The sequence below is a fragment of the Ranitomeya imitator genome, chromosome 3 (genome assembly GCF_032444005.1).
Source record: "Ranitomeya imitator isolate aRanImi1 chromosome 3, aRanImi1.pri, whole genome shotgun sequence".
In the NCBI taxonomy this organism is placed as follows: Eukaryota; Metazoa; Chordata; class Amphibia; order Anura; family Dendrobatidae; genus Ranitomeya; species Ranitomeya imitator.
The window spans coordinates 594,701,390-594,725,507 of NC_091284.1; the positions used below are offsets into that span (position 1 = coordinate 594,701,390).

Below are 24,118 nucleotides of genomic sequence, written 5' to 3' on the forward strand. Positions count from 1 at the left end.
TCCTGACGGAATTGATTAGGTCCTGTTAGGGATACCTTGGCTATGGTACCACTCTCCTCATATCGAGTGGTCCACACGCAGAATTTTGGGATGGGGTGAATCTTATGGGGGTAGCTGTTAGATGGAAAGCGTTCAGGTTGTTGTTACTGAGGTACCCTCAGATCTATCCTCTCTCCCCAAGCAATATTGGCCCTATGCGGACGTGTTCTCCAAAAGGGCTGCCGAGACCCTTCCGCCTCACAGCCCCTTTGACTGTCCTATTGACCTCTTGCCTGGTGCTGAGCCTCCCTGGGGTCGAGTCTATCCACTATCTCTCCCGGAGACGGAGGCTATGTCACAGTACATCCAGGAAAATCTGGCAAGAGGATTCATTAGAAAGTCAGTGTCACCTGCAGGGGCTGGGTTCTTCTCTGTGCAGAAGAAGAATGGGGAACTATGTCCATGCATAGACTACAGGGGTCTTAATGCCATCTCCGTTAAGAATAATTATCCCCTCTCCTGATATCTGAGCTTTTTGATAGGCTTTGGGGAGCAAGGGTATTTACTAAACTAGATCTGTGGGGTGCTTACAACCTGATTCGCATCCGTGAGGGAGGCAAATGTAAGGCGGCTTTTAACACCAGGGATGGGCACTATGAATATCTAGTGATGCCCTTTGGGCTCTGTAATGACCCAGCCATTTTCCAAGATTTTGTAATCGATATCTTCTGGGATATGCTCTCCACCTCGGTCGTAGTCTATCTGGATGATATTCTCATCTACTCTCCAGATATTGACTCCCACCGGAGAGATGTTTGCAGAGTCTTCGACCTCTTACGAACAAATTCCCTCTATGCCAAGTTGGAGAATTGTGTGTTTGAGCAGGAGTCCTTACCTTTCCTGGGCTATATCATCTCCCCCCAGGGATTGGCTATGGATCCTGCTAAACTACAGACTGTGATGGACTGGCAAGAACCCCATTCTCTTAAAGCGGTGTGGAGCTTTATGGGGTTCATTAACTATTATTGCCAGTTCATCCCTCATTTCTCAACTTTGGTAGCTCCCTTGGTAGCTCTCACCAAGAAGGGAGCAAATCCCAAATTGTGGTCTGAGGAGGTCTCCAAGGCCTTCACTTCTATGAAATCTCATTTTGCTAGCGCTCCCATCCTATATCACCTCGATGTAGATAAGACATTTATAATTGAGGTGGATGCCTCATCCGTTGGTGCTGGACCAGTCCTCTTCCAAAAGGATGCTCAAGGTCGAAAGTATCCTTGCTTCTTTTTTTCCAAGACCTTCACGCCAGCGGAGAGGAATTATTCCATCGGGGACAGGGAGTTGCTAGCAATGAAGTTGGCCTTCTCAGAGTGGAGACATCTTTTTCAGGGGGCTCGCTTTCCCTTCCAAGTATTCACAGTCCACAAGAATTTGGTCTATTTACAGACAGCCCAGCAGTTAAATTCTCGCCAGGCCAGATGGTCCTTGTTCTTCTCCCGGTTCCATTTCACCCTCCATTTTCTTTCCGGGAGAAGAACATTTGTGCCGACTCTCTCGCTCCATTGTATCATCTGAGGAGGAGGAAGAGGAGCCTCGGCTTATTGTCCCTTCGAGAGCCCGGGAACTGTGGCCCCGGTTTCGCTAGAGTCTGTGCCTCCGGGCAAGACTTTTGTGCCATCAAGTTTGCGTCCGTAGGTTCTCTGTTGGGCTCACTCGTCCAGGGTGGGTGGACATCTTGGAACCAAAGGGACATCTGAGCTACTGGCAAGGATATACTGGTGGCCGCATATGGCCCGTGACGTAGTAGACTATGTTCGGGCATGTGTCTCCTGCACCAAGAACAAGTCTCCTCGGCAATGGCTAGCTGGGTTGCTTCACCCCCTGCTGGTGGCGGACAGGCCCTGGGAGATGTTCGGGATGGATTTTGTGGTGGGCTTACCCAAGTCTCGTAGTTGCACCATTATTTGGGTGATCAACTACCATTTTTCCAAAATGGTGCACCTGGTGCCTCTTCCACGGCTACCTTCTGCACGGGCTCTGGCGGCGTTGTTTATCAAACTTATCTTTTGCCTACACGGTGTGCCGGACAAAATTGTCAGTGACCGGGGTCCAAAGTTTGCGTCTCGATTCTGGAGAGAGCTTTGTCGTCTACTCAGCATTGAGTTGAATCTCTCCTCAGCATATCATCCCAAGACAAATGGGTTGGTAGAGAGGGCCAACCAGACCCGGGTCACATATCTACAACATTTTCTTTCTGCCAGGCAGAATGACTGGGCATCCTTGCTACTGTGGGCGAAGTTTGCGCTTAACAACGCTGTAGCCGACTCCACCGGTCAGACTCCTTTCCTCCTTAATTACGGCCAGCATCCACGGGTTCCTGTGCTTATGTCCATGTCTTCCGCCGACTCCACTGTGGCAGACTGGACTGTGGAGGCATGGGACATTTAGGACCGCACTCAGGATGCCATCTGGTCCTCCAAGGAGAGAATGAGATCCTCCGCCGATGCACATCAGCGCCCTGCTCCGACCTTTGCTCCTGGCGACTTAGTGTGGCTCTCCGCCCGTAACATCAGGCTGCGAGTTGAGTCCACTAAGTTTGCCCTTCAAAGTCCTCGAACAGGTTAACCCTGTGGTCTACTGTCTGGCCCTTCCTCCATGCCTAGGTATCACCGACACCTTTCATGTGTCCCTCTTAAAGCCCGTATACGTGTCCCGATTTTCTGAGTCATCTGCCGGGACATTGGGTTCATCTACGGACGATTATGAGGTGAACGCTATTTTGGGGTGCAAGGTAATACGTGGCAAAACATTTTATTTGGTGGACTGGAAGGGATATGGCCTAGAGGACAGGTCCTGGGAGCTTGTTGAACACATTCGAGCTCCGCAGCCCATTGCTGCCTTCGAGCGTAGCGAGGTCCAGGGAGGGGGAGTAATATTAGGTGTCGAGTTCCCGCCTCTGCACAGGGGGAATCTCGAACCATCTCCACTGTGGTCTCCCATTCCTCTCCAGCCACAGTGGAGCCTGCTCAGCAGAGACGTCAGTCCCAGCGTCTGACTCAGGCTGATACTTGGCGACTGGTTACTACTGTTCTTCCAGGCTCTGCCTTTGTAGCCAGCGCTGATCAGCAGCGAGCAGATCTTTCTGGGACTAAGTTCTGCTTTTCCCATACTGGGCATGCCCACGGGACGGCCTCCCATTGGAGGTCGGGGGTCACATGCGCAGGTCCTGAAGCGGTTCCTGTTGGACCACTAGGAAGGTCCTTGAGTGCTAAAACTATAAAAGGTTTGCATGGCCGCACGGCAATGCGCTAGTATCAAACCTATGTTATGGGCTCAGCGCCAGTCAGTGTGGTCATGATTGTATGTGGTCAGGGTTTGGCTGAAGTAAGCCCCTAGAATACCGGCACCTCCAGTGAGGAGTTTTGTGTATATGGATTCAGGGCTGGCGTATACACTTTGGTACACAAAATGAGAATGCTTGGTCTGGGGGAAATTGTGTGTAAATGGGTTAGTAACTGGCTTAGTGATAGAAAGCAGAGGGTGGTTATAAATGGTATAGTCTCTAACTGGGTCGCTGTGACCAGTGGGGTACCGCAGGGGTCAGTATTGGGACCTGTTCTCTTCAACATATTCATTAATGATCTGGTACAAGGTTTACACAGTAAAATATCGATATTTGCAGATGATACAAAACTATGTAAAGCAGTTAATACAAGAGAAGATGGTATTCTGCTACAGATGGATCTGGATAAGTTGGAAACTTGGGCTGAAAGGTGGCAGATGAGGTTTAACAATGATAAATGTAAGGTTATACACATGGGAAGAAGGAATCAATGTCACCATTACACACTGAATGGGAAACCACTGGGTAAATCTGACAGGGAGAAGGACTTGGGGATCCTAGTTAATGATAAACTTACCTGGAGCAGCCAGTGCCAGGCAGCAGCTGCCAAGGCAAACAGGATCATGGGGTGCATTAAGAGAGGTCTGGATACACATGATGAGAGCAATACCATTACCTGACATTGCCATCTCCGTGTGCGGTTCCACCATTACTCCAAAGCAACATGCCCGCTGCCTTGGGGTCATCCTTGATTCTGACCTTTCATTCACCCCCTACATCCGATCACTGGCTCGCTCTTCTTACCTGCATCTCAAAAACATTTCTAGAATTCGCCCTTTTCTTACTTTCGACTCTGCAAAAACTCTTACTGTTTCACTTATTCATTCTCGTCTGGACTATTGTAACTCTCTACTAATCGGCCTCCCTCTTACCAAACTCTCCCCACTCCAATCTGTCCTGAATGCTGCAGCCAGGATCATATTCCTCACCAACCGTTACACCGATGCCTCTACCCTGTGCCAGTCATTACACTGGCTACCCATCCACTCCAGAATCCAGTACAAAACTACTACCCTCATCCACAAAGCACTCCATGGCTCAGCACCACCCTACATCTCCTCCCTGGTATCAGTCTACCACCCTACCCGTGCCCTCCGCTCCGCTAATGACCTCAGGTTAGCATCCTCAATAATCAGAACCTCCCACTCCCGTCTCCAAGACTTTACACGTGCTGCGCCGATTCTTTGGAATGCACTACCTAGGTTAATACGATTAATCCCCAATCCCCACAGTTTTAAGCGTGCCCTAAAAACTCATTTGTTCAGACTGGCCTACCGCCTCAATGCATTAACCTAACGATCCCTGTGTGGCCTATTTATAATAAAAAAAAAAAAAAAGGTTCCTCGCATCATGTTCTCATACACTTTATGCAGTATTAGCCCTCTGTGTCTGTACTGCTACATACTGGTTCATGCAGCTTTACATGAACACCTGAGCCTTACACTATAGCTGGTCCGAATAACTAAAGCAATTGTTACCATCCACCTCTCGTGTCTCCCCTTTTCCCCATAGTTTGTAAGCTTGCGAGCAGGGCCCTCACTCCTCCTGGTATCTGTTTTGAACTGTATTTCTGTTATGCTGTAATGTCTATTGTCTGTACAAGTCCCCTCTATAATTTGTAAAGCGCTGCGGAATATGTTGGCGCTATATAAATAAAAATTATTATTATTATTATTATTATACTGCCTCTGTACAAATCCCTAGTTAGACCGCACATGGAGTACTGTTTCCAGTTTTGGGCACCGGTGCTCAGGAAGGATATAATGGAACTAGAGAGAGTACAAAGGAGGGCAACAAAATTAATAAAGGGGATGGGAGAACTACAATACCCAGATAGATTAGCGAAATTAGGATTATTTAGTCTAGAAAAAAGACGACTGAGGGGCGATCTAATAACCATGTATAAGTATATAAGGGGACAATACAAATATCTCGCTGAGGATCTGTTTATACCAAGGAAGGTGACGGGCACAAGGGGGCATTCTTTGCGTCTGGAGGAGAGAAGGTTTTTCCACCAACATAGAAGAGGATTCTTTACTGTTAGGGCAGTGAGAATCTGGAATTGCTTGCCTGAGGAGGTGGTGATGGCGAACTCAGTCGAGGGGTTCAAGAGAGGCCTGGATGTCTTCCTGGAGCAGAACAATATTGTATCATACAATTAGGTTCTGTAGAAGGACGTAGATCTGGGGATTTATTATGATGGAATATAGGCTGAACTGGATGGACAAATGTATTTTTTCGGCCTTACTAACTATGTATAGCCATTAGAATTCCGGCTTCACCGGAGATGAGTTGCCTGTGTGCTATTCTGACTGCAGGATTACTGTTGGCTCTATTAGGTAGCTGTGATCTCCTGTGAGGTTAACAGGGCACAGCGTTCTCTTTTCATAGCGAATCTGTGAAGTAACAGAGTTCGCTTATACCGCCATATAGTACCGCCTGTTACTAACAGCATGTTTCTCTCCTGCACGGTGGACCCCGGGTTGGGAACGCACCTACAGTCTCATATATATATATATATATGTATATATAGATAGATAGATAGATAGATATATATCTATATATATATTTATCTATCTATATATATAATTGCTTAAGGGTTTTTCCGTCTGTCTGTCTGTCTTTCTGTCTGTCTGTCTGTCCTGGAAATCCCACGTCTCTGATTGGTCGAGGCCGCCAAATCAGCGACGGGCACAGTATCGACGTAAAAATCCCGCATCTCTGATTGGTCGAGGCCGCCAGGCCTCGACCAATCAGCAACGGGCACAGCGACGATGATGTCATAAAGGACGTAGAAATCCCACGTTTCTGATTCAGCGACGGGCACAGTATCGACGTAGATATCATAATGGTTGCCATGGCGATGATGATGTCATAAAGGTTGCCTCGACCAATCAGCGACGGGCACAATCTGCCGTGAATTCTGGAATCATCATTGTCCATATACTACGGGAACATGCATATTCTAGAATACCCGATGCGTTAGAATCGGGCCACAATCTAGTATATATATATATATATATATATATATATATATATATATCTATCTAGATAGATAGATAGATATATATATATATATATATATATATATAGATATATAGATATATATATATACTAGCTGAAGAGCCCGGCGTTGCCTGGGCATAGTAAATATATGTGGTTAGTTATAGCACCTCACTTCTCTTGTTTTCTCATCACGCCTCTCATTTTCCCCCTCACATCTCTCATTTTCTCCCTTACACCTCTCATTTTCCCCCTCACTCCTCTTATTTCCCCCCTCACTCCTCTCATTCCCCCCTAGCACTTGTCATTTTGACCTCACATCTGTCATTTTCCGATCACTCCACTATTTTCCCTCACTCCTCTCATTTTGCACTCACACTTTTTCATTTTCACCTCACACCCCTCATTTCCCCCTCAGTATATACATGTTTGTCATCTCCCTTATATATAGTATACACCTGTATGTCATCTCCTGTATATAGTATATACCCGCATGTCATCTCCCCTGTAAATAGTATATACCTGCTGTATGTCATCTCCTCCTGTATATTGTATATACCTATGTGTCATCTCCTCCTGTATATACTATATACCTGTATGTCATCTCCTCCTATATATAGTATATACTTGTATGTCATCTCCTGTATATAGTATATACCTGTATGTCATCTTCCCTGTAGATAGTATATACCTGCTTTATGTCATCTCCTCTTTTATATAGTATACACCTGTATGTCATCTCCTCCTGTATATAGTATATACCTGTAAGTCATCTCCTCCTGTATATAGTATATACCTGTGTGTCATCTGCTCCTTTATATAGTATATACCTGTGTGTCATCTCCTCCTGTATATAGTATATACCTGTGTCATCTCCCCTGTATACAGTATATACCTTTGTGGTATCTCCCTGTATATAGTATGTACCTGTATGTCATCTCCCATGTATATAGTATATACCAGTGTGTCATCTCCTCCTAGATATAGTATATACCTGTGTGTCATCTCCCCTGTATATAGTATATATGTGTGTGTCATCTCCTCCTGTATATAGTATATACCTGTGTCATCTCCCCTGCATATAGTATATATGTGTGTGTCATCTCCCCTGTATATAGTATATACCTGTGTGTCATCTCCTGTATATAGTATATATCTGTGTGTCATCTCCTCCTGTATTAGACCTCATTCACACGTTATTTGGTCAGTATTTTTACCTCAGTATTTGTAAGCTAAATTAGCAGCCTGATAAATCCCCAGCCAACAGGAAGCCCTTTCCCCTGGCAGTATATATTAGCTCACACATACACATAATAGACAGGTCATGGGACTGACAGCTGCCGTATTTCCTATATGGTACATTTGTTGCTCTTGTAGTTTGTCTGCTTATTAATCAGATTTTTATTTTTAAAGGATAATACCAGACTTGTGTGTGTTTTAGGGCGAGTTTCATGTGTCAAGTTGTGTGTGTTGAGTTGTGTGTGGTGGCGACATGCATGTAGCGACTTTTGTGAGATGAGTTTTGTGTGGCGACATGCGTGTAGCAACTTTTTGTGTGTCGAGTTGCATGTGACAGGTTAGTGTAGCAAGTTGTGGGCAGCAAGTTTTGCCCATGGAGAGTTTTGCGCGTGGCGAGTTTTATGTGTGGTGCGTTTTGAGTATGTGCAAGTTTTGAGTGAGGCAACTTTTGCATGTGTTGCAACTTTTGTGCATGTATCAATTTTTCCGCGTGTGCAAGTTTTGCGTGTGGCGAGTTTTCCATGAGGTGAGTTTTGCACGTGTGGTGAGTTTTGCGTGAGCCTAGTTTTGCATCTGGCAAGTTTTGAGCGGCGACTTTTGTGTTTCGACTTTTATGTGGCGAGGTTGGTGTATGTGTGGTGGAATGTGTGCTAAGGGTGGTATATGCGTTCAAGCACGTGGTAGTGTGTGGCGCATTTTGTGTGTGTTCATATCCCCGTGTGTGGTGAGTATCCCATGTCGGGGCCCCACCTTAGCATCTGTATGGTATATACTCTTTGGTGCCATCGCTCTCACTCTTTAACCCCTTACCGGCATCGGACGTACTATACCGTCCGATGCCGGCTCCCCTGCTTTGATGCAGGGCTCCGCGGTGAGCCCGCACCAAAGCCGGGACATGTCAGCTGTTTTGAACAGCTGACATGTGCCCGTAATAGGCGCGGGCAGAATCGCGATCTGCCCGCACCTATTAACTAGTTAAATGCCGCTGTCAAACGCAGACAGCGGCATTTAACTACCGCTTCCGGCCGGGCGGCCGGAAATGACGTCATCGCCGACCCCGTCACATGATCGGGGGTCGGCGATGCTTGTGAATGGTAACCATAGAGGTCCTTGAGACCTCTATGGTTACTGATTGCCCGTCGCTGTGAGCGCCACCCTGTGGTCGGCGCTCACAGCACACGTGCAATTCTGCTACATAGCAGCGATCAGCAGATCGCTGCTATGTAGCAGAGCCGATCGTGCTATGCCTGCTTCTAGCCTCTCATGGAGGCTATTGAAGCATGGCAAAAGTAAAAAAAAAAAAAGTTTAAAAAAATGTGAAAAAAATAAAAAAAAATAAAAGTTTAAATCACCCCCCTTTCGCCCCAATCAAAATAAATCAATAAAAAAAATATCAAATCTACGCATATTTGGTATCGCCGGGTTTATCAATTAAAAAAAAGTATTAACCTGATCGCTAAACAGCGTAGCGGGAAAAAAATTCGAAACGCCAGAATTACGTTTTTTTGGTCGCCACGACATTGCATTAAAATTCAATAATGGGCGATCAAAAGAACGTATCTGCACCGAAATGCTGTCATTAAAAACGTCATCTCGGCACACAAAAAATAAGCCCTCAACCGACCCCAGATGATGAAAAATGGAGACGCTACGAGTATCGGAAAATGGCGCAATTTTTTTTTTTTTTTAGCAAAGTTTGGAATTTTTTTTCACCACTTAGATAAAATATAACCTAGTCATGTTTGGTGTCTATGAACTCGTAATGACCTGGAGAATCATAATGGCAGGTCATTTTTAGCATTTAGTGAACCTAGCAAAAAAGCCAAACAAAAAACCAATGTGGGATTGCACTTTTTTTGCAATTTCACCGCACTTGGAATTTTTTTCCCGTTTTCTAGTACACGACATGCTAAAACCAATGATGTCGTTCAAAAGTACAACTCGTCCCGCAAAAAATAAGCCCTCACATGGCCAAATTGACCGAAAAATAAAAAAGTTATGGCTCTGGGAAGGAGGGGAGCGAAAAACGAACACGGAAAAACGAAAAATCCCCCGGTCATGAAGGGGTTAAGTCCCCCTTGTTCACATCTGGCAGCTGTCAATTTGCCTCCAACACTTTTCCTTTCACTTTTTCCCCATTATGTAGATAGGGGCAAAATTGTTTGGTGAATTGGAACGCGCGGGGTTAAAATTTCACCTCACAACATAGCCTATGACGCTCTCGGGCTCCAGACATGTGACTGTGAAAAATTCTGTGGCTGTAGCTGCGACGGTGCAGATGCCAATCCCGGACATACACACATACATACATACATACATACACACATACACACATTCAGCTTTATATATTATACATATATATATATATATATATATATATATATATATATATATATATATATAGATGCGTTCCGCCAACCCTAATAATAAGGATTAAAAAAAAAATGTTTTATGGCCTTTTACAGTCCAGAAAAGTGATGGCCAGCATCGGCCATTTTGCTGAATCTGGGTGAAAGCTAATTACAAAAAAAAAATCAGCATTTTGGTTAATTTGGAATTTTGTCAAATTTGAGTAGAATTCAATTTCAGTTAAATATATTTGCTAGTCTCTACCTTCAATGTCAACAACAGTCACGTTCATAAACCTCCGAAGACAGATTTTTAAAGCCATATATTTTAGCTACAAAGACCCTCATGGAGTCACTAGGCTCCTTATGCCAGTGACATTTCCATGATAACAGCCATGCTTTTCATAATAACAATGACACAGAATTGGTTTGCTCTGCCCGGTGACCTTATTCTTGTCTGGCTTGCAGCGCCCATGCCCCCATGTCAGATATGTCAGACTTTAACTTATACATTGCCTTAATGACTGTGCCTGCTACTGTGCTCAATTGTATCAGTGTGCTAAGTATATAGATCAATCGACAAGCTAGGACTTCAGGGGGAAACCGCCAGGGCATTCATCGCTAATATTGAGGAATCTTCATTCCTGACTTGCACCACATCAGACATTTGTAGAATATGTTGTAGATAAAAGCACTACCTATCCAGTCATTGTAGACAATGTCAATGTAAGGGGGTTTTCCACCACTGGCCCACACCTTATTAATAGGCCCAAGGTGGTAAAAAAATGATATTCACCTCCAGTATCTGCGCCACGTTTCCATTCTCAGCACTACGTCCCCACTTGCTGCAGCATTTACAGTTTAACCTGGCGGAAGAAACACAGTGCAGGTGAAATGTGAACACAGCAGCTGGTCAGCAGCCACGGGTTGATCTCAGAAGACTAATTGGGTATGCACTACTGAGTACAATGGAGTGGCACAGGTTTCTAAAGTGAGTACCAATTATTATATGTTTTTTGGGCTCATTAATAAGGTGTTGTCCGTTATTTAATTGACAAATGTGCCCTTTACTTGGCCACTATAGGCAAGTTTCTAGCATACTGTAACCCTTATATTAAAGGGAACCTGTCACCAGGTTTGGCCGATGTGAGTTATGTCCACCGCATTTCAGGGCTTATCTACAAAATTCTAAAATGCTGTAGATAAGCCCTTAATCCACCTGCAAGAGAAGAAAACTAACTTTTATTATACTCACCTGGGGCGGTCTGGTCTGATTGGTTCCCATCTTCTTGCGATGCCGCCCTCCTCTTTGCTTCATGTGGTTGACATGTCCGTGCGTCATCCACATGGGCACCCCAGCATCGCGCTCCAGTGCAGACGTACTTATTTGCCTGAGGGCAGATCAAGGTACTGCAGTGCAAACGTGCCGGGAAAGGTCAGAGAGGCCCAGCGCCTGCGCACTGCAGAAATTTGCTCTACCTGCAACAGGGCAGATAAGTACACCTGCACAGGAGCGTGAAGCAAGCAGGAGGGCGGCATCGCAAGAAGATGGGAGGCGGTGGACCAGGACCTGCAACACCCATCAGACCAGACCGCCCCCAGGTGAGTATAATAAAAGTTATTTTCTTCTCTTGCAGGTCAGATCAGGGGCTTATCTACGCATTATAAAATGCTGTAGATAAGCCCTGAAAGGTGATGACCGTAACTTGTATTGGCCAAACCTGGTGACGGGTTCCCTTCAACTGGTATCTGTGCATTTCGTATACAAAAGCATAAATATAATGTTATTGCTATGCCTGCAGGTGGTGCACATGCTGCACATGATTTGTGGACACATTATGCCACAGGGCAGGGCTTGCCTAGGAAGAGGGACTACCTGGTGTTCACAGGAACTCCTGATGGAGTCAAACTCGAGCTGCAGATAGCCACCAGATACCACTCCTAGGCAGTCCCCGTTACTGCAGCTGCGGACTCCAGGGTTCAGGTTGGCTGATACGGATGCAGACTGGGGCTCTGTTTATACTGCTAGGTTCTGGATCCTCTGGCAGAATGGTAACTGACATGGACTCGGACATGGGCTCCTTTCAGACTACTAGGTTTAGGATCCTCTGTAGACTGGTTACTGACATGGAGTCTCAGACAGGGCTGATTCGGAAACTGGTTTTAGCAGTTCCGATATGCAGAATTCATGGATAGACAAAAGTTCAGACACATGAGTTTCAGATGTAGATTCAGGTACTGTCAGAGTGGCTTCAGAGTTCAGATTGCACCACACCAGGACCAGAAACTATGGGTTAAGGACACTGGCCAAACCAGGACCAGGAGATCTAACAACTCAGCAGTAGTTAAATTAATTTTGCTTTAGCACCTCCCAATTGAGAAGGTTGCTTTTTAAACAATATGCCTCCCAGCTATTGGTTGGAGGCCATCTTGCAGGTATACATGCTGGTTCTTTAAGAATAGGAACTAGGCCAGGAAGCAGGGAGCATGTAAAGGGACAAGCCAAGTGATGGGGAGGTAACAACATGTCTGTGGCCTTGAATGGAAGGGGATCCATGCCAGGACGCTGGCAGCGTCGTTACAGTGCCCCTCCTTATGACCCCTCTTCTTCAACATGAACTCTATGCAGAGAAATTGAAGACTGCCGATTCTTCATCACTGACTCCCACAACTTCTCTTCAGGACCATAACTTCTGTCCACTAAAAAAAGTGACCTCTCTTACCATCATCACGATTAGGATGCTTCTCTCCCTCAACCCATCCTCAGAGTGGGACAAAGCAGGCATAGTGACAGGAACTTGGCATTGGGAAGTGTATTTCCACTTTTTTAGATCAATTACTACCCTGAAGGATTCAAGGGTCAACCGGAGTTGCTAGACCTGGCTGTTGGAGTTGCAGAGACTTAGAAGATGCCACCGCCCTGACATTCTCTTCATCAGACCATGTAGAAACTGAAGATACCTTTTCTAGGCCCATCTTCAGTCTGGTTTCCAAGACAACTTGTCCTCAAGTTGGGGAGGTTCCTGGGAGCGAATCATTGGAACTATCAAAGGGATTTCATTGGTCATCTTCTTTCAGAGATGCCAGCACACAGCGAGTCGGCGACTAACAGACGTAACGGAGAAGATGACAATGATGACTGACCTGGACATTTAGGGACTAGACACCTCTTATGACGTGACTCTCTCCAATGGTGACATGGGGTTTCCAGACTAGAATGGGCACTTGACTTCTCAGCTCTGAACGACCTATGGGAAAGCCAGACAACACATGGAAGGCGATCTTCTCTGTATGCAATGTTTCAATAAGGAGCCCTAGTATTTTGGAAATGAATTGACTGTCTTTTGGTAGTTCATATCCTTCACCTACCTGAAAACACCCTCACAGGATTCTGGAGCTGTTTGATGGCAATCTGACACTGACTCATCACAGCTTACATCCCGAAATTTCCCGCCGATCTGAAGTTTCAACTTGCCATGGATACAGTCACACTCATCGGTGAAGAGGGAAAACTCCTGCCAAAGACAGCCTTTTCTACTGGCCCAAGGATTTGGGGTTTTCAGACTTCTCAGGACAAAGACCATAGGTATGTTTCACACAACTGCAACGATACAGCAATCTCTTCTCATGGCTGAGTTCCGGCTCCTGCTCAAGCTTCCAAACATGGTAAACTGTCATGGATTCTCTGCGCATTGCTGCCTCAACAGTTTGGGAACTGGGTGGTCTTTGAAAGGACAGGGCCAGACGTGACGGTCTCCTCATCCATGTCACCTGTCTGGACTACTCCTGTAAGCTGAGAAGGGAAGTTGTTGCAGAAGATTTGCCTCATTGAAGACCTTTCAAAAGGCCACCAGGAAGGTCTGCAGGTCTGAGGTGACAGGATCCCATCTCTCTCATAGGGAGTTGAGCCACACAAAGGCATATCCTGCTAGGTAGGACATTAGGATTGCTACTTTAGACAGATTAGAGTGAAATTGATGGCCCCGAAATTCAAAATGCTGCATGCACTGCTCTAGGAACTCACCACACTGATTTGGCTCTCCATAGTATCGAGGTGGATCAGGAAGGATGGATTCCACTTCAGAAGCATACGTTTCAGGTAGAATTGGCACAGCCCTGGTACTGTATCTTGAGGTGGCACAGATGATGTCATGGCTTCCAATCTGGCATCTAATGTTTGCAGCTGAAATTTTTTCCTGGTTGGTAACCCAACTGCCAACACAGGTCTGAGCACAGAGAGGACTGGGGATCAGTGGAGCCCATGGCCAAAGCAAACTGTTATGCCCACATGTGGTGCACATGGCTCATGGAATTACTGTGCCACAGGGCCAGGCTTACCTAGGAAGGGGCATAGCTAAGTGGATACCTGGTGTTCACTGCAGCTCCTGATGGTAGAGTCAGACTTGAGCTGCAGGTAGTTGCCAGTTACCTGTCCTAAGCAGTCCAAGATACTGCTGCTAACCCCAGGGGTTAGGTTGCTGACACAGATGCAGACTCTGTTTAGACTACTAGATTCTGGATCTTCTGGCAGAACAGTTACTGACACCGACACGGACATGAGCTCTGTTCAGACTACTAGATTCAAGAGCTGTAGAACAGTTACTGGCACTGGGTCTGAGACAGGGCTGTTTTGGAGACTAGTTTTAGCAGTCCAGATATACAGAGTACATGAATATGCACATGTTCAGACACATGGGTCTCGATATAGATTTAGGTCAAGCAGAAGTGGCTTCAAGGTTCAGGACTGGCCACACCAGGACCAGGGACTATGGGTTCAGGACAGGCGACACAAGAACCAGGGACACCGGGTTCAGGACTGGCCACACAGGAACCAAGGACTTCAGGTTCAGGAGACTGACCACACCAGGACCAGGGAACATTACAATTTACTAGCAGTGAACCTAACTTACTAATGACTTAGTGTTGCTTCAACACATCCCTATTGCGAAGGGTGCCTTTTAAACAAGATGTCTTTCAGCTATTGGCGGGGGTCCATCTTAGAGTATTGCGCGCTGGCCCTTTAAGAACAGTGCAGCATGCACGCGACTTCCAGCTGCACCATCAGAACATGCTGAGTGACACGGAAAGGTAGCATTGTGGCCATGAGTCTGTCCGCATCCCTACATGGAGAGGGAAGGGTAGCCATATTGGGATGCTGGCAGCAGCATTACAGTTATATAATATCATCACATTATATCATAGTTAAAAAATTATACATCAATCACTGATCACAGATTTATCTCCCTAAAAATGCCAGTACAGTACAGAGCATATATTAAGCTCTGCCTTTGATTAAGGTATTACTAAGTGTAGAATAAGGAAGATAATGTTAGTCATGTGGGTGAGGCCGCTACATTGAGCAGTCATTTCTGTACTCAGTGTCAGCGCTGTAATCATGCCTATTGTTAAGTGTCTTCACTCATGTAAAAACTCAAGAGGATATAAATTATAATCCTTTGATCCAGCAATGCAGTTCTTGTTCATTAGGATGCTGACTAAATTTTATTGTACATTTTGAACCTGAAAACAATTGGAAGACACATATATTGATGAGAGTTGCAAAAACCAATGCAAAATGCTGAATAAATATGCAAATCTGAATAATGCTTTAATGTTTTGTTGTACATTTTCCAATACCATAATGTAGTGTCATTTAACACTAAACCATAGTTCCAATTATTAATTGTGTATAGGCAACAAATATGTATCCTTTTCCAGTAACTTCTTACCTCAAGCTCTTTTCTACTCTAAAAATAACAAAATCTTATACTTACCTGTCCGAGACCCACCCCTTACCTGGCCCACCACCTCATCTCCCCACCCAGTCCTTCACTAACTTCTTCAGATCCTCAGGCACTATCTATACTTCACAGTCATGTCATTAACATTTAACAAAAGGATTCCGCAAAATGTCTATCAGTTAGCTGCCGTTTTGCTGGATTTGTACAAATTGAATACCATAAACTCCGGATTTTCTAGAATCATACATTTGTGGAAATGTATAATAAATTTGATTCATTACAAATCAACTCAGACATCTTTAAATATAATTAAAGTTTACCTGCAGGTACAAAATGTATTTGTATTCATTTTTCAATTATTTCTTCAATTTTTACTTTTACTCATTTTTTTTAGTGGTCAAAGTTGCATTTTGATTTTACAGAGCTATATTCCCCTTCACATATAAATAACAGTATTTAAGACACTACACTGCAGGTATTCATCCGTTTTCAGTTCCCATATATATAAAAAAGAAACTATCTGGCATATACATCTGGAAGCTTTTACGAAGACTTTTTTTTGCACTCGCTACTCAGTTTAACAGGTCTGAGAGAATGCTTAGGTTTTCATATTACAGTCATTTGGTTTTCACCTCTGTGATACATCTTTATTGTAGCTGCTGGCTGGTGGACTGAGTTAGCAGTAGTCATAGTGTAGTATTCATACAGCTGAGTGAAAACAGAGGTACAAAAGAAATGACAAAATAAAAAGGAAATAGAGTAATCAGTAGGTAAGCGAGAGTAAAAAGGAAAAGATACAGTGAGTCTCCTGATTTAAAAGATATAGTTAACATTACCACTCTTCTGCTTATCTGCTTATCGCTTACTGTAAAGCGCTGCGGAATATGTTAGCGCTATATAAAAATAAAGATTATTATTATTATTATTATTATCGCCAAGAGAAATGTTAGTTCAGTTTATGGTTAAGTTCAAGTATAAGCAAAGCTAAATCAAGTATCAAGTTTAAAAAAACAAGGAATAGAATACCATATATACTCGAGTATAAGGTGACCCGAGTATAAGCTGAGGCACCTAAGTTGCCACGGAAAATTGGGTAATCTTATATACTCGATTATAAGCTGGGTATGCATTGTCCCCTCATCCCTATCCCTCACCAGGCTGCGAACAGTACCTAGCACACGTGACCAGGGGGGTGGATGAGGGCGGCATGAGGCGCTGGAGCGAAGTCTAAACTTTCCGAGGTCTAACCCGGGAGGTCAAACGAGGTACTATGGAATGAAACAAAAGGGTAGTCAAGTAGAAGCCAGAGGTCAGAAATCCAAACGTAGCAATGAGGTACCAAAGGGACAAGAAGTAGCGGAATAAAGACAGATGAGCTAAAGGGTCAAAACCAGAAAACAATCAAACAATGCAGCATGCACATGCACACCAGTGGTCAGACACACAGACAGAATGAAAGTATAACTGACAGAGAATCCTAGTCCAGCGTGGGTACATGTTCCCCTCACACAACCAAAAGGAGGCCACATAAAATTAATCCTGAGAGGACAGGGCATGAACCCTGTCCAAAACCATGACAGTAAGTATATGAGACACTGCGCTAAATGGAAATATACACTTATACACTGTATGACACATAAGGAAAAACATGTATGTATATATATTTATATACAGTATATATATATATATATTTATATATTAAAATTTGATGAGGACTATAAACCAACCAGGTTGTTAGTGGTTAGCAAATAGGGTGGGAGACAACCTGTTTTGTGTACAACTAAATTCAGTGTTAGCCTGACATAGCTACCTACCAGGCAAGCATCGAAGCATGTAGCATAAATTTGTAGCCATCAACTGAACCGACTTAGGCTGAACTCTAATTACAATCGCCAATTGTGTAAGGAGTGATTAGCACCTGTACCTGTGGTACACAATGCTATTACAAACAGCAAGCCGTAGAACACCCACTATGTGGACACAATGTAACCACTCACTTTCTGTTGAAATGGAAGTTCAGTGAAAGGAGCGATGAAGCAGTCCGTGAGTATTCACTGCAGCTGTAATGATCATATGAAGGAGTGGTGCAAGGCTGGCGTGTAGTGCGGTAAAAGGTGCCACGGAGTTCTGGCCAGAGGCTCACCTGGTGCTTCTGCTGGACTGCAAGTGGAAGCAAGTGGTGTGTGACTTTTGCTCTCCTTGGTACAGTAACCACAAGGGGCTGCACTTCCCTTACGCATTTCTGAGATGAAGTGATCTCCTTCATCAGAGGAAATTCAAGAGATCAAGTTCATATAATAAAATAATTATCAGTATTACTCTTATAACTGGCAATGACTGGGATTTAATCTGGATTCTGTGCTCAGGAATTGGTCTACCATCCCTGCCACATAAACGACTGTAAAACTTAATATGCGTGATAAAGATCAGCTATCCAACAATACAGGCTAATCATAAGAAGGGGCACAAACTATACCGACATTGCAGCTGGACAGCGTATTCCCTACATTGTTGCTGGACATGTTCACCACTTACTGATTACGTCAGCATTATTCTACTGGCAAAACTAGATCCGTGACACCTGACAGCAGACATAGATGGCTTTCATAGATGAAGCAATTTAATAAGCAGGTATGTTCTTATCAGAAGATTTCTGCTTCTTTAAGGTAAAGAAGAATAAGGATATGTGAACTCAACCTCTTTTTCAGGCAGGTAACCCATATGAAAAAGTGCTAAATAAATGCTAAAATGAATGAATATATGCATCGAAATGTAAAAACGACTTGTTATGCGTATGTTGGTTCTTTAGAGCTTCTTTTACCTGCTTCACCGTTCCAAAGATGCAAAGTGGTTAACAGAAGTGACTTGGCCATTCGTCTTCCACTAGTTAATACAAGTAAAAAAAAAATACAACAAAGATATAACAAAAAAAAACAGAGGCTGCGAAAGGAAAAACACTTCTAGCATGTCCTGAAGTGTCTAATTCTTTAAAAACTTGGCGAGTATAAATGTCTCAAAGACAATACGTGCACATGCTCTATAAGGTGCTATAGAATAAAGAAAAATATTAAATACTTGGGGGCAGATATTGGAAACTTTAAAATGTTAAATTACGCATCTCTTTTAGTCTTTCATTTGCTTTTTAACAAAATGATATCAGAAATTGTGAAGAACAACTGTTTAAAGTAAATGGGACAATGCTCCGCGGCCAAGCACACCCGCTACTAAGAGTGCAGCAATATAAGCAAGAAGGCCTCACACACACGGCAGTATTCGGTCAGTACTCTGCATCAGTGCATGCCAAAACCAGAAATTGAACTTACAGAGAAAAACTATGACTGAAAGATTAACATTTAACAACTGTTCTGTGTTTTCGAAATTCTCCTGGCTTCGGTATACAAATCCTGGTCAAAATACTCGTCAAAAATACTAATATGTGAATAAAGCATAAAGGTGGGCACCACAGCCCCTTTAAAAGTAAAGGTACCTTCACACATAATGATATTGTTAACGATATCGTTGCTTTTTGTGATGTAGCAATGATATCGTTAAGGAAATCGTTATGTGTGACAGCGACCAACGATCAGGCCCCTGCCGGGAGATCGTTGGTCGCTGAACAAAGTCCAGAACTTTATTTCGTCGCTGGATCTCCCGTGGACATCGCTGGATCGGCGTGTGTGACACCGATCCAGCGATGTCTTCACTGGTAACCAGGGTAAACATCGGGTAACTAAGCGCAGGGCCGCGCTTAGTAACCCGATGTTTACCCTGGTTACCAGCGTAAAAGTAAAAAAAAACAAACACTACATACTTACCTACCGCTGTCTGTCCCCGGCGCTGTGCTCCGCACTCCTCCTGTACTGGCAGTGAGCGTCGGTCAGCCAGAAATCAGAGCGGTGACGTCACCGCTCTGCTTTCCGGCCGCTGTGCTCACAGCCAGTACAGGAGGAGTGCAGAGAAGCAGAGCGCCGGGGACAGACAGCGGAAGGTAAGTATGTAGTGTTTGTTTTTTTTTACTTTTAGGATGGTAACCAGGGTAAACATCGGGTTACTAAGCGCGGCCCTACGCTTAGTAACCCGATGTTTACCCTGGTTACCGGCATCGTTGGTCGCTGGAGAGCTGTCTGTGTGACAGCTCTCCAGCGACCAAACAGCGACGCTGCAGCAATCCGGATCGTTGTCGGTATCGCTGCAGCGTCGCTTAATGTGAAGGGGCCTTTAGTCCACAAGGTGTCAAAGGTCAGATCCTTCCCATCCATACAATTGTTCTGTAACAAACTTTACCATAAATGTAATTTCTTACAGTTTGTTGCCCATTGTTACCTGCTAGCTACACTCTGGTAGAGCAGCAAGCAGCGGCATTTACAATATCTGCCATGTACCAGTGTTTGTTTTCAACTTTTACAAACACTAAGCTTCTCTGCACTCCTCCTGTACTGGCTGTGAGCACAGCGGCCGGAAAGCAGAGCGGTGACGTCACCGCTCTGCTTTCTGGCTGACCGACGCTCACTGCCAGTACAGGAGGAGTGCAGAGCACAGCGCCGGGGACAGACAGCGGTAGGTAAGTATGTAGTGTTTGTTTTTTTTTACTTTTACGCTGGTAACCAGGGTAAACATCGGGTTACTAAGCGCGGCCCTGCGCTTAGTTACCCGATGTTTACCCTGGTTACCAGTGAAGACATCGCTGGATCGGTGTCACACATGCCGATCCAGCGATGTCCACGGGAGATCCAGCGACGAAATAAAGTTCTGGACTTTGTTCAGCGACCAACGATCTCCCAGCAGGGGCCTGATCGTTGGTCGCTGTCACACATAACGATTTCCTTAACGATATCGTTGCTACGTCACAAAAAGCAACGATATCGTTAACAATATCGTTATGTGTGAAGGTACCTTTACAGATACACAAATTGTTTCTTTCTTCTGTGAAGACAGAGTTTGAAACGTTAAGGGCCTGATTTCCAGTTTTGCTGTCTTTAAGAAATGTTGGTGCAGCCTGGGCGGGTCAGGGCATGAACAAGCGCACACGACTAATTCATGATAACTTAACCCATTACAGTGACGTAAATTACTCCAGAAACGTACTCCAGTCGCTGTAACGTTTGTGACAGTGGTTCATGTCAGTTGAATGATACGCAAAATAATTAAGAGACAGATGCTTCTTGATGAATTTGATGCATTTTACAGCAGCACAGATATTATGAAGGCTGGAGCACAAAGTGCCAGTCTTGGTGATTTTGGCCCTCAGGTTTTACTTGTTATCTGTACCAATGACAGAATGTACAGAATCAGTGTAATCCATGTTCATACTGTATACTAGAGATCGATTTTCATTGGTAACACATATAGAGCACACTGCCAATGAAACAGCTAAAATTCCGAGGTTTTTGTCTTGTGTTTCTTGTGCACATGTGTAAACATAAGAACACGAACACTCAGAACATGAGTGTCAAGTAAGTGTGCACTTGATTTGCAGCATTTAAGTTGCTTCATTTTTTACGTTGGCATGTTGCGCTATATGGACAAATTCTTCAGCTATTAAATAAGCAGTAGATGTAAAATATAATGTGTCATCTAATTGATGTATGTATGTAATCTCAAACACATTATTTAGTGTGAAAGATGTTTAAGTTGTTACGTGTTGAGTCAATAATTCATATTCATATGTAAATAACAGCACGAATACATGCTTTTATTAAAATATCTTTATGTCAAGAAATGCTTGGTTTAAATCACAAGCTTAGCTTTATATATTTTATTTTTATTTTCTTAAAGATTTTTTTTGCACTGTTTTTAGGTTTAAGGGAACCTTCCACATGGTTTTCCCAATAAAAACTAAAGCGAGCACCATTAATGCCTCTTTACCGCAGTCCAAGAGCCTTTGCAATAGCCCTCAATTCCCTCTGCATATCCAAAAGACTACCTTTTCCAATTTCACCATATAGCATGGTCCAGTCTGATGGATGTCGCTGGTCTCGCTTGGCTCCTCCTCTGTCCCTGAAATTGCCATCCTTCTGCCTTGATTCTTATGGATGGCACAGCCTATGGGATCCATGCAGCAACCCTATCTCACTCTTGCACAGCAGAATCACAGATATGAGCAGGCATATCTGAGGGCAGAGCAAAGTCCTGTAATGCACATGTGCCAGGAGAGGGCAGAATGAGCAGATGACCAGCAAGTAAAGCCAGAAAATGCGCATTGCAGTACTTTGGTTTGCCCTCAGCAGTGCAGAGTCAAGTATGTCTGCGCATGTCTGTGCTAGAACTCTGCAGGAGTGAGATTGGTGGTGCTGTGGGGATGACAGGACCCATCAGCCATATTAATCAAGATAGGAAGATGGCAGTTGCTCAGATATAAGAGGCATGGAACAAGACCAATGATGCCCTTCAGATTTAAGTCTATGGTGGAATTGTAAGGAAGTGGCGGAGAACCTCACGTGCCTCCTCTCCCCTGGACACTGTTCACAAGATTACCTGCGGCACCTCATTGTTCTTAGTGTGTAATGTAATGTTTATGTACTGTGATGTCATGTATTTTCCATGTATTGTATATATATCTAAGATTAGGGATAGAAGTTAGCATAGAGTAATAGTGGGGTTACAAAAAAGGGAGGCACATTTGAAATAGAGACTAGGACAGATAATGGTATTAGTTTAGGCACAGGCCACAAGTGGTTAAGTAGATGGAAGGGGCATAGAGCAGGGCAGCACAGAGCAGGGAGATATAGGAAAGGCACTTCCTGTTCAGGTTCAGATGCCCGGGCAGGACACATACAGTGTGACAGTTACAGGCCATGGGGGTAAAGCTGCAGACAGCAGTAAGGGACCCCAGGCTGGAGAATAGTGCAGTCGGGCACCAGCTCAACAGGATCATCCCCAGGAAGGACAAAGGGATGTCAGGGAGCTGGTAATGCTGAAGATATAGATGGGACACAAACTGTTCAAAGATGTTGCCTAAATGGCAGAGGAAAGGAAAGCGCAGACAGGACAGAGTCTGGCTAGAGGTATGGCTATGAATGCTGAGAGTAAAGAGAGAGAAATTACAGAGATTCTAGAGTCTGCTTGGTAGGCAGGAAAAGGACAGGAAACGTTGCCCTGTGTGAACTGTGCTGCTGATGTGACAGATGCCTTGCTGTTTAGTAATGTTCAACTGTTGGAAAGAACTGTGACTCTGTGGTGTTTCCTGGAACTGCGGAGCTGGAGGCTGGAGTGACAGAGACTGAGGGATTTCCAGCGACAGAAGTGAGTACTGGGTTGTACCCATCTCTCCATGTGCAAGGTGCCGGGTGCTCACTGACTGTTGCTTAATGGACGCCCACGGCTACCACCATGCCACCTTGTTACAGAAAAATAAGAGATATTTTTTGAATATATAAAGGAAGTTGGTGACTTATGTATAGATTGATGGACTGCTGTAAAAGAGGTCAGAGTTCAAAGAGTAGCTGACAGCACAACCGGCAATAGGATGCCCGTCCTAATTCCACAGACCAAAGTGGAAGTGTACATACCCAAAAGAAATGAAGGACAGCATCCAATCCAGGTGAAAAAGCTTCTTTTATTGTGCCAAGTGCTGTAAAAGAGGTGTCAAAGGTGGTGGCTTAATTTATAATAGAAAGATTTGTTGGCAGGATCCCTTTAAAATGTGTGATTAAATGTGTGATTTTATGCATATATCATATCAAAATGCAAAAAAAAAAATGTTTTGTTTTGTATATCATAAAATATAACATTTCATGAGCTTTGTTTTACGAGGTGCCGCTTCAGTCTGGTTTTTAAATACAACGACAAATCCTCCATTCATTTGTTGCAAATAAATATTGCAGATTTTAATAATTACATGGCATTCTATAAGACAATTCAAGCCTTTGCCACAATTATTTAGTTGAATTTGCCTCTCTTTTTCATGCAGTGACTTAAAAGCTTCTGTTACAGATTTTCCAAATGTGTTCCACAGGCCATCACACCAGGCCTATTCAGATGGAATACTGCTCACAAAAACATTTCACACCATCATTTTCTGCCACGTACTAAGTCCTGCACACATTTGTTCGGAATCAATATTGAACACAATTACCTTACGTACCGCTATCATATGTTTTCTTACTGATTTATGCACTGCATGGGCACTTTATAGGTATAACCATTGCTGTACAAGAAAAAGAAGAAACAAAAAAAGAAAATATCCACAAACATACAATATAACCAAAGAAACCATGATGTCTTGGGAATAAAACATTGAAACAACTATTTGATGGTTATCTGATTGTTAGTTTGTAGTGAAAGCAAAATTGTGGTTTTGTAAGTCAAAAGATACTGTCAGGAAAACATAGATACAGTATGCGCTATTCATTTCTTCCAAGGAAACTGAATTGCTATAGTTTAAAGGCTCAATGCTTGGCTGATAAATA

General features: G+C 44.0%; 1 long non-coding RNA gene across 1 annotated transcript in view; it reads left to right on the forward strand.

Annotated features, from left to right (window-relative positions):
- LOC138670596 (uncharacterized) overlaps nucleotides 1–24,118 on the forward strand; it is a 42,956-nt gene that overhangs the window by 18,030 nt on the left and 808 nt on the right. The window lies entirely within an intron of this gene.